Consider the following 10,078-nt stretch of genomic DNA (forward strand, 5'->3'; position numbering starts at 1 on the left):
GGCGAAGGCTCCTCCCCACCCCCCATCCCTCCAGCCAAAGCTGGCAGGAAAGGAAAAAGAACCATGCAGCATGGAAAAACTGCACGGAAATTATGTAGGAAAGAGGAAAGAACTACCATTACTGCTACCACTAACCGGGCGATAAAAGCGGACAAGGACACCAGTATTCGAAAGAACTTAACGTTATTACGACAATGAGTAATATCTTAGTTGCTGGTTGGATTCAAAACACTTGTCTAATCTATTCTTGAAGGCCGTAACTGTTGTACTATCAACGACATCACAGGGTAGAGAGTTCCAAACATTAACAACTCGATTGAAGAAGAAGTGTTTAGCTTCGTGCGACGAGGATTTTTTACCGCTTATCTTCAAATTGTGATTTCTTCTTGTTCTATTTGATCGATCAATTGTAAAGTAATCTTCCGCATTAATATCACTGAATCCTTTAAACATTTTAAACACTTCTATTAGATCGCCTCGCATTCTTCGTTTTGATATACTGAATAAATTTACTTCTTTAAGCCTTTGTTCATATGATAAATTTCTCAACCTAGGAATCATCTTTGTTACTCTTCGTTGAACCCGTTCCAACTTTTCTACGTCTTTTCTGTAGTAGGGAGACCAAAACTGTACACAGTACTCTAGACGGGGTCGAACCAACGAATTATACAGTTTTAATATTACTTTTTCCGATTTATTATTAAAGACTCGTCCGATGAAGCCAACCAATTTGTTTGCAGTTTTAACTACCTCTGAACAATGCTGACCGGGCTTTAAATCGCTTGATATAGTGATTCCAAGATCCTTTTCTTTACTTACTGCAGAAAGTTGTTGGCCATTCATTACGTACCGAAAGCGATTGTTATTTTTTCCGATGTTTAACACTTTACATTTGTCAACGTTAAATTTCATTTGCCATTGATTGGCCCAACGTGCAAGTCGATCTAGATCTGATTGTAAAGCTTCTTCGTCGAGTGTTGCAGTTACTTTATTTGCAATTTTTGTGTCATCAGCAAATTTTGATACTTTGCAAGTGAGCCCATCATCGATATCATTAACATAAATTAAGAAGAGCATGGGGCCAAGCACTGATCCTTGAGGTACGCCGCTTCTGACGTCGAGCCAGTTAGATGTAACACCGTTTAGAACTACTCTCTGTTTCCGCTCAGAGAGCCAGTCCACAAGCCAATTGTGAATGTTACCCGAGATACCGTGAGCCAATAGTTTGCTGAGCAATCGTTGGTGGGGGACCTTATCAAATGCCTTTTGAAAATCCAGATATATGATATCTACTGATCTGCTTTCATCGAACACTTCAAAAGTATAATGAATAAAATCAAGTAAGTTAGTTAAACACGAACGTTTACTACGAAAGCCATGTTGCGAATCATTTATCATATTATTTTCTTCGAAGAATTTCACCATATTGTCGCGAATGATAGTCTCCATTAACTTACAAACAATCGATGTCAGGCTAATTGGTCGATAGTTTCCTGGATGAGACTTGTCCCCCTTTTTGAAAATTGGTGTGACATTTGCAAGTCTCCAATCCGACGGAACTTTTCCAGCTGTTAAAGATTTATTGAATATGATGGAGAGCGGTTTACAAATTCGATGTTTGATTTCTTTTAAGACCCTAGGGGTAATTTTGTCTGGACCAGGACCTTTGCTTACTTTAATCTTTTCAATTTGTGCGTAAAATGTCACTTTCTACGATGAGCACGCCACCTAACATCTTTTCGGCCCTTCTAACCTCCGGCGGTTGAGGTGATAAACAATCTTCGTCGGTAAATACGGATGCGAAAAAGTTGCCATTTCATTTTCATCGTTCGTGTGGTTACCATTATCATTAGCAAGCGGTCCGATACCACAAGTGAGTGACTTTTTATTATTTACATAGCTAAAAAATTCTTTAGGATTAGATTTACTCGTTTCCGCTATATATTCTTCAAGATTTTTCTTGCTTCGTTTTATTAATTTCTTGGTTTCGCGGCGAAATCTGTCCAACTCTAGTTTGTCAGCCTCACTCTGAGTTGATATATATTACTGTATACGCGTTTTTTAAGAGATAGGCTATTTTGATTTGATTTCGTTATTCCACCATTTGGGTTTCTTCTTAAAAGCTGAACGTCTGTTACGATAGGGTACGCATATGCTTATGGCATTGTTCAATATTGTGGTGAAGGCCCCCCAAGATTTATCAATAACTGTTTCCGCCGAGATTTCAGTTCAGTCAGAATTATTTAGAATTGATCGGAGTCTTACGAAATTCGCTCTCTGATAATCAGGCACATTTTCTTTACTAATAGTTACTTTACTTTCTTTCATATTGATGCTGAATGTGATTGTTCGGTGATCGCTAGAACTAAAAATTGGACCAACATTTACTTCATTAACTAGATCAGCTGTCGTTGAAAAGATAAGGTCAAGTATATTATTTTCCCGAGTCGGTTCTTGAACGTGTTGATGTAAATCACTTTCTAGTAAATTTTGTACAGGTCGAGCCCTGTATGACAGTCCAACGGTTCACCCCATCTTTTCACTGGCAAGTTAAAGTCCCCAACAATTACTGCCTAGCAACTGCTACTTGTTTCTAATAATAATTCACTTAATGCGTGGTCGATATCAAGAGTCTGCCTTGGCGGTCTGTAGATAAGTCCAATTACTATTTTACGAGATTTATTTTTAACTTCAATGAAGACCGTGTCTACATTGGTTATAATATCTGTTTTCACGGATACTGGATGGATAGAGTTGTGGATATAAAAGATAACGCCTCCACCCTGTCTGTTCTCTCTTTCATGACTAAAGATGGTATAACCCGGTAATCTATATTCCGCAATGAAATCTCTATTTGAAGTGTCTATCCAAGATTCTGTGACTCCGATGATGTGGTAATAATTTGTAGCTGTGAGGACTTCTAAGCCTTCAAATTTGTTACGGAGGCTACGAGCGTTTACATAGCAAGCTTTAATGTGATTCGAGTCGGGGGTTTTGCGGGTTGAGTGCTCCCTTACGGTGGAGCTGCTGTTGTTCTCGCCTTCGCGTTTTTTGGCTTTCGAAGAGCCACTTGGTCACAGAGCAGCCTCCCGAAACGGGCTGCCCCAACAGGGTTTAAGTGGATGCCATCACCAAGGAACAAGTCTGAATCGTAGTAAAAACTGTTCCACAAGTTAGCGAACTGGACGTTTTCTTGTGAGCAAAGGGACTGAAGTCTGTTGTTTGTGCTGAAGGCCTTACTGTAAAAGCTAGATTCGGCACCGACCCTCGGGAGGATTCCTGAAATTATGATGCTACTGGCATCCGTTTTACGTTTATATTGCTTGATCATGCGGCGGTATTTCTCAAGAAGTTCCTCAGAACGGGTTGTCTTTACGTCATTCGTCCCCGCGTGAATGACAAAGAGGGTGTTTCGGTCGGCATTTCTCTTGACATCATCGCACGCTGCGGTGATGTCGTCCAGTCTGGCACCTGGATAGCAGTAAGGTTTTCTGCGGCCGTTTGATGAACGACCACAGAACTCAACCAGCTGGCCACGCACCATGGAGTCCCCAACTAGGCGAGTCTCGAACTCATCCTCCATGCATGGTGTCTGCCAGCACCTGGAACCTATTGAAGGTAGTGGGGGTCAGCAAATCCTTGGTTGCCTGCTTCGGTTTGGCTCCATTCCTTACAGGTTGGAACCCGACATCCTGTGAAGCAGGAAGAGAAGCGTTAAGTGGGGCAGGCTGGAAGTTGTCCTGTGAGGCAGGCTGGGAGCTAGCCTGTGAAGCAGACTGGGGGTTAGCCTGTGAAGCAGGCTGGGGGTCAACCTGTGAGGCAGGCTGGCGGTTGTCCTGTGAGGCAGGCTGGGGCTTAGCCTGTGAGGCAGGCTGGGGCTTAGCCTGTGAGGCAGGCTGGGGGTTAGCCTGTGAGGCAGGCTGGGAGTCAACCTGTGAGGCAGGTAACACGTCCTCCCGTGAAGCAGGAGATTCGTCTGGAGAGGGCACAGTCTCGGTGGAGGGCCTCTCCACCATCGATGGTGGAGTCACTGCCACATTATTTGAAACAAATTCCTGAAGGGCTTCGAATTTCTTTTCAAGATCATTATGTTTGACTTTCCATTCAGTCACAGCCTTCTGAAGTTGTAATTTTTGAACGCAGAGGCGGCAAGTTTTACTCAGCTGGAAGAACTGAGCTGCAAATCGTCCGGGACAGACGTCACACTTAAGGTTCGAAGGCATTGTTAGAAATTTAAGCGAGTTTACAGTTTGGGCAAATATTAAAAGCGCTTTCGAAATAACTTAAAGTGTGACCATAAATTGAGTTGGATAAAAATTGTGCATGGAAATTAGATACTGCTGTGTTAGATGCCTCCAACACTGGGAGTTCGCTCCCACAGGGTCTTGAAAACGCCTCAAAGACCAATCGCTTGTCCTGAGCCTCGGTCACGAGAGAGACTTTCACAACCCGGCGCTTTTCAGCTATTGTCCTCGAAGTTTTGTCCCATAGAACGGGGCCGGCGTAGTCACTCAGAGCAGAGCTGGCAAGGGAGGAGAGGAACCAGCAATTCGTTCCCACTTTCCGAAACGTCTAACCCAACTCTGCTACCCTTTCGAGGCATGGCCAGTGGCACCTGTCTCCAGGTGTTCTCCACCAACTCTAGAGAGTATCAGACGCCCTTCCTGAGAGACCAAAAAGCTGAAATATTCCTTGAGTATAAGAAAAACCCTCAGAAACTCCACCTAGAAGCCGGGAGGTACAACCTCAAATGGCCCACGGAAGACATCTCTTTCAGGAGAAAACAAGAACCAGCTGTTATGCAGAATAGGGATGGGAGTACCGTCGATAGAGGGGAGGGACGGGGAGCTCACACCGACAACTGGTTCCCAGGGAGGCTTTTTAGTGTAGAGGTCGCCACACTCCTCTACACCGCAGGCCTAAATAATTAGGCACGGTCCAGCTGACTAGGACCCTGGAACTCCAGCCATTGTCTCATAAAGAGATCCTCTGCCTGCAGTCCAATCCACCACTGCTGCTGCCCAGAGGCTTCACCGTGACCCTAGCACGGGAGACAGATCAGGTATTACATCTTGTCCAAGGGTGACCTGAGACTATGCAGGGCAGGGACGTCTAGTTCCCTGAGGTGAAAACACTTCACCCGCATACCGAAAGAGGAGGAGGAGGAGAAAGAGGAGAAGGACAAAGATGAATGAAAACTGGTAATGGTAATGCGAAAAAAAAGAAGAGGAAACAGATGAATAATACTAAAGAATAATGTATACGAACTTAAATAATGATACATGGAGAAAGAATAGAAGGACATAGACAAGACGTGAGAAGAATAGGAGGAAAAAGATGAATGAAAATGATAATGATGGTACGAAAGAAGGGAGAAGAGAAGAGGAAAAAATAATGATATAGAAGAATGAAGAACACGGAGAAAACAGCTGACTCGTGAATTTCTTTTTTTTTTAGATCATCAGAAATGGGAGAAGAGGATGCCAAGGAGGAATTAGAAACAGGAGTCGTCTTCTTTTTATAGTCTCCTTCCTCCTCCTCCTCCTCCTCCTCCTCCTCTTCTCTTTCTTCCTATACACTCTTCCTTTTTATCCGCTTTCTCACCTCTCTTTCCGTTCTTTTAGATTGTTTATTTGTTTTCAGAGAGAGAGAGAGAGAGAGAGAGAGAGAGAGAGAGAGATGCCACACGTTCCATACATGTTTTACTCGTGACAAACTTTACAATATTCAAGGCAATTATTTCTTTCCCATTCCTTGTTACCGAGCGTGGCGTTGAATGAGCCGTGAAACAGAGAGAGAGAGAGAGAGAGAGAGAGAGAGAGAGAGAGAGAGAGAGAGAGAGAGAGAGAGACCCATAACCAGACAGACTAATGCTCCGTTTAAAATCATTTCCACTGGTTTGCGTGTTCGGTTTACATAAATATTTCTCCCCCATCAATTATCTCCGTTTTTTTAATGTTTGGATGTTTTTCGGAGGCTATGGGGGGCAGGGGGCGTGGACGTAGGATATATTTACTCCTCGACGTACCACCTGGGGCGTCTTGTACCTCCACGCCCGTGTAAATAGCGGATAGAGGTGAAGCATGTTAAAAAAGTAAAGAATGACACCCACCACCACAACGCCATCTGTAGGCCTTCCTCGACACTACCCTCTCCCTCCCTCACTTAGTCATCCTTTCCTCCCTACCTTCCTCTCTTCCTTCCCTTTTCCTCTCTTTTCCTCCTTTTTCCCCTCGTACTTTTAAATGACATCCACCACCACGCCATCTGTAGGCCCTCCCCGACACTTTCCCTTTCCCTCACTCAGTCATCCTTCCCTCCCTATCTTCCTCTCTTCCTTCCCTTTTCCCCTCTTTTTCTCCTCCTTTTTCTCCCTTCGTATTAATAAAGTACAACCTCTCCCACGTCTTCCTCCTGTCTCCTTGTCTCCTTCTTCTTATTCTTTTTTCGTAGTTTTCATCTTTCCCTTTCGTTTTTATCGGACTCTTCTTTCTTGGTCTGTCAAGGTTCCCGCTAATCATGTTCTTTACCTGTCTCTTTCGTTCGTCTTTCTTGTTGCTACGGTTCATACTCCCGTTCCTGTTTTTTCCTGTAGTTTCCATCTTTTCGTTCGTTTTTATCTATTCTTTACTTCTTTCTCTGTTGGTATTTCCGCTAATCACGTTCTTTACCTGTCTCCTCCTTTCGTTTTTCTTGTTGCTGAGATTCTTGCTTCCGTCCTAGCTGCTAAGTCTGTTCCGTCTTCCTGTTTTTCCTGCTGTTTCCATCTTTTGACTGTTCTTTCTTTCCTCCTCTGTTGGTGTTCCCGCTAATCATATCCTTTACCTGTCTCCTCCGTTCGTCTTTCTTGTTGCTACGATTCTTACTTCCGTTCTAGTTACTAAGTCATTTCCTCGTCACTTCCCGGTAATATGTTTGTACTTGTCTAAGGTCTGTCTGTCTGTGTCTCTCTCACCTCTTTTTATATGGCTCTTTCCTCTCCCATTCTTTCCTGTCTCTTTTTTTTTCACCGTCTACGTCTGTGTTTCTTGTTGCTAAGATTGCCACTTCCCGCTTCCTGGTAACACTGTTTTTCCGTGTCTCTGCTCCCTCCCCTTCTTTTTGCTTGCCTCTGCTATCTCCCTTTCCTTTTCAGTTCTTTGGTTAGCTTTTTTCACCCCTCTGCGTCCTCTCCATTACCTTCTTCCGCCTCTTTTTTTTATGTATTTTTCATCTCGTGGTCTTTTCTTCCCCTTCACCTATACCTCCTCCCTCTCTTCTTCCCTGTCATTCTTCCTTTTTATCTCCCTTCTCTCCCCTCTTTCTCTTCATCTGTACCTCCCTCCACATCTTTTTATTTACCATTCATTTCCTGGTCGTTCCCTTCCCCTCCATCTACTTCCCTGCCCTTCTTCTCTTCTTTTCTTCTCGTTTTCTCTCGCCACCTTTAATGAACTCGCGTAAATGCCACTCAGGTGAATCCTCAGGTGTTTTGCTCCTGTTGCCTTATGGAGACGTGAGGAGAACATTCCCTTTCTGTAAAACGCCAAGGGAAGAATCATCACCGTGCAGGAAGGTTTTTACAAGGATGACGGAGTTGAGAAAAGTGTGTCGAAGTATGTAAAGTGCCCGGGGAAAGTGACGCAGGGAAGAGTTACTGAGGGGAGAGGTATGTTGATGTATGTAGGAAGCGAGAGAGTGAAAGTGGGTATAAGTTTTCCCTTAGCACAGGACAAAGAGGGATACTATTGTTTTGATGTTCTTTTGTTACTTCGGAAATTAAATCCATCTCTTTCCGTTTTTCGTTTTTTGTTTCGTTTCGTTTAAGTAGTTCATTATCATTTTCAACTATTCATTTACACTGCAATTTCTTTCTCTTCCTCCTTCTTCCCTTTTTCCTCTTTTTCCTCTTCCTCCTGTTCTTATTTCTTCTGTTTTCCTTCCTCTTCCTCCTCCTCCTCTTATTTACAAGCATTTCCAATTGATAAGTGCCAACAGTAATATAATGAATTCCTCGCGTCTGTCCTGGCGGCACACGGGGTAAACATCTCGTCCCGTCCCGTCCCGCCGCGTGACTCACGGCTCAGGGGGCGTCGGGTGTGAGTGAGGGAGGCTAAAATTACCCCGCCATCTGAGGGTGTTAATGTAGCCTAGTTTACGTCGGCGGCGGAGGCAAATGTGCGAGTGACAAGGAGGGCGGAGGGCTTAGCGGGGGACGGCCTAACCATATTGTCGTACTCACCACATTGCCTATATCAGTTTCAAACCCCCAAACTCTCGTACCCGCAAAAATAACGATTTACATTTGTTTCTACGGTAAAAAAAGAAGCTCAAGGACAAAAATTAATGAGATCGGATCCTCTTAAATGTTGTTTTAGGTTCATGGTACAGAAGAAGGATCAAACTACCACCAGGGTCATAAAACTATCCCTGGAAATGCCCTAAACTTCTACAAAAGCCTTGTCAAATGTCTGTTCTGTCAAAGCTCAAAAAGGAGATCAGTCGGGTCCTCGGGGGTGTTTTTATTAGGTTCTTGATACAGAAGAAGGGTCAAACTACCACCAGGATCATAAAACTACACTTAGAAATGCCCACAACACCCACGAAAGCCTTGTCAAATATGTGTTTCTCAGGTTCATGGTACAGAAGAAGGGTCAAACTACCACCAGGGTCATAAAACTACACTTAGAAATGCCCACAACTCCTACGAAAGCCTTGTCAAATAATTATGTGTGCCGCTGCCTGGTTGCCGAAGTGCTTAATCAAAGAAAATGGTCCTAGGTTCCCACATACATCTGGCAGCGCTGCGTGTCTAGACGTCGGCCCCACTTTTTTTCCCTTTTTTCCCATCTCTCTGACCCCTTTTTTTGCACCCTTTCCGTTTCCGGCCAAATCTTTTTAAGTCAATAGGTGGGTATTATTTTCGGGTTCTCGGAGGGGGAAAAAGGTGGGTGAAGAACGTTTGTCTAGACAGTAGATGAAAGGGCGATGCATAAAGGAAAACAGAGGTCCGTGTCTTTGATGTGTGTGTTGGGGAGGCTGACAAGACAAGGGGGCGCAGTAAGTCACGGTTTTTGCTCGCAAGAAAGAGGACAAAACACGGAGGGAGGAAGGGCAAAGAGTGGCAGGGTGCACTTAAGTATTTCCGGCCGTAAACTAGAAAAATGTCGCCTTGATGCTGCAGGATATTCACTTTTACTTCCTAGGCAAAATATTTTACTCTCGTAGTTTGTGTTTTGAATCTTAAATGTCCTTATTCTTAAACACTTCGGGGCTCCCACACCCACATTTGGTAAGGCTTTCGTAGAGGTTGTGTTAGTTTTCCCATGGGTAGTTTTATGAGCCTAGTAATAGTTTGACAAAGGCTTATGAACGTGAAAAACACTCATGAAAATTTAACCCGACTAATCTCCTTTATGGACTTTGGAAATAGTTGATGTAGGAGCCAAAAGCGTCTGATAAAATACGAGCTCATATGGACCGTCTGTTCCTTTGCCTTCTACTTCTTTTCTTCTATAAAATAACGGATGGTTTTACTCGTAGCATGTCAAAAAGAGAAACTGATAGATACTGCCCTCATTACTCGTCTCAATATGGCCTAACCTATCACCTTCTTGCACTGTGCGTCACCTTTCGTCCCTCCTCCTCTAACTTGTCCACGTACCCTCAGATGCTTTTCCTCTTCCTCTAACTCGTCCACGTACCCTCAGATGCTTTTCCTCTTCCTCTAACTCGTCCACGTACCCTCAGATGCTTGCCTTCTTCCTCTAACTTGTCCACGTACCCTCAGATGCTTTTCCTCCTCCTCTAACTTGTCCACGTACCCTCAGATGCTTTCCCTCTTCCTCTAACTCGTCCACGTACCCTCAGATGCTTTCCCTCTTCCTCTAACTCGTCCACGTACCCTCAGATGCTTTCCCTCTTCCTCTAACTCGTCCACGTACCCTCAGATGCTTTCCCTCTTCCTCTAACTTGTCCACGTACCCTCAGATGCTTTTCTTCCTCCTCTAACTTGTCCACGTACCCTCAGATGCTTTCCCTCTTCCTCTAACTTGTCCACGTACCCTCAGATGCTTTCCCTCTTCCTCTAACTTGTCCA

Source organism: Eriocheir sinensis, chromosome 18, assembly GCF_024679095.1.
Source record: "Eriocheir sinensis breed Jianghai 21 chromosome 18, ASM2467909v1, whole genome shotgun sequence".
Classification (NCBI taxonomy): domain Eukaryota; kingdom Metazoa; phylum Arthropoda; class Malacostraca; order Decapoda; family Varunidae; genus Eriocheir; species Eriocheir sinensis.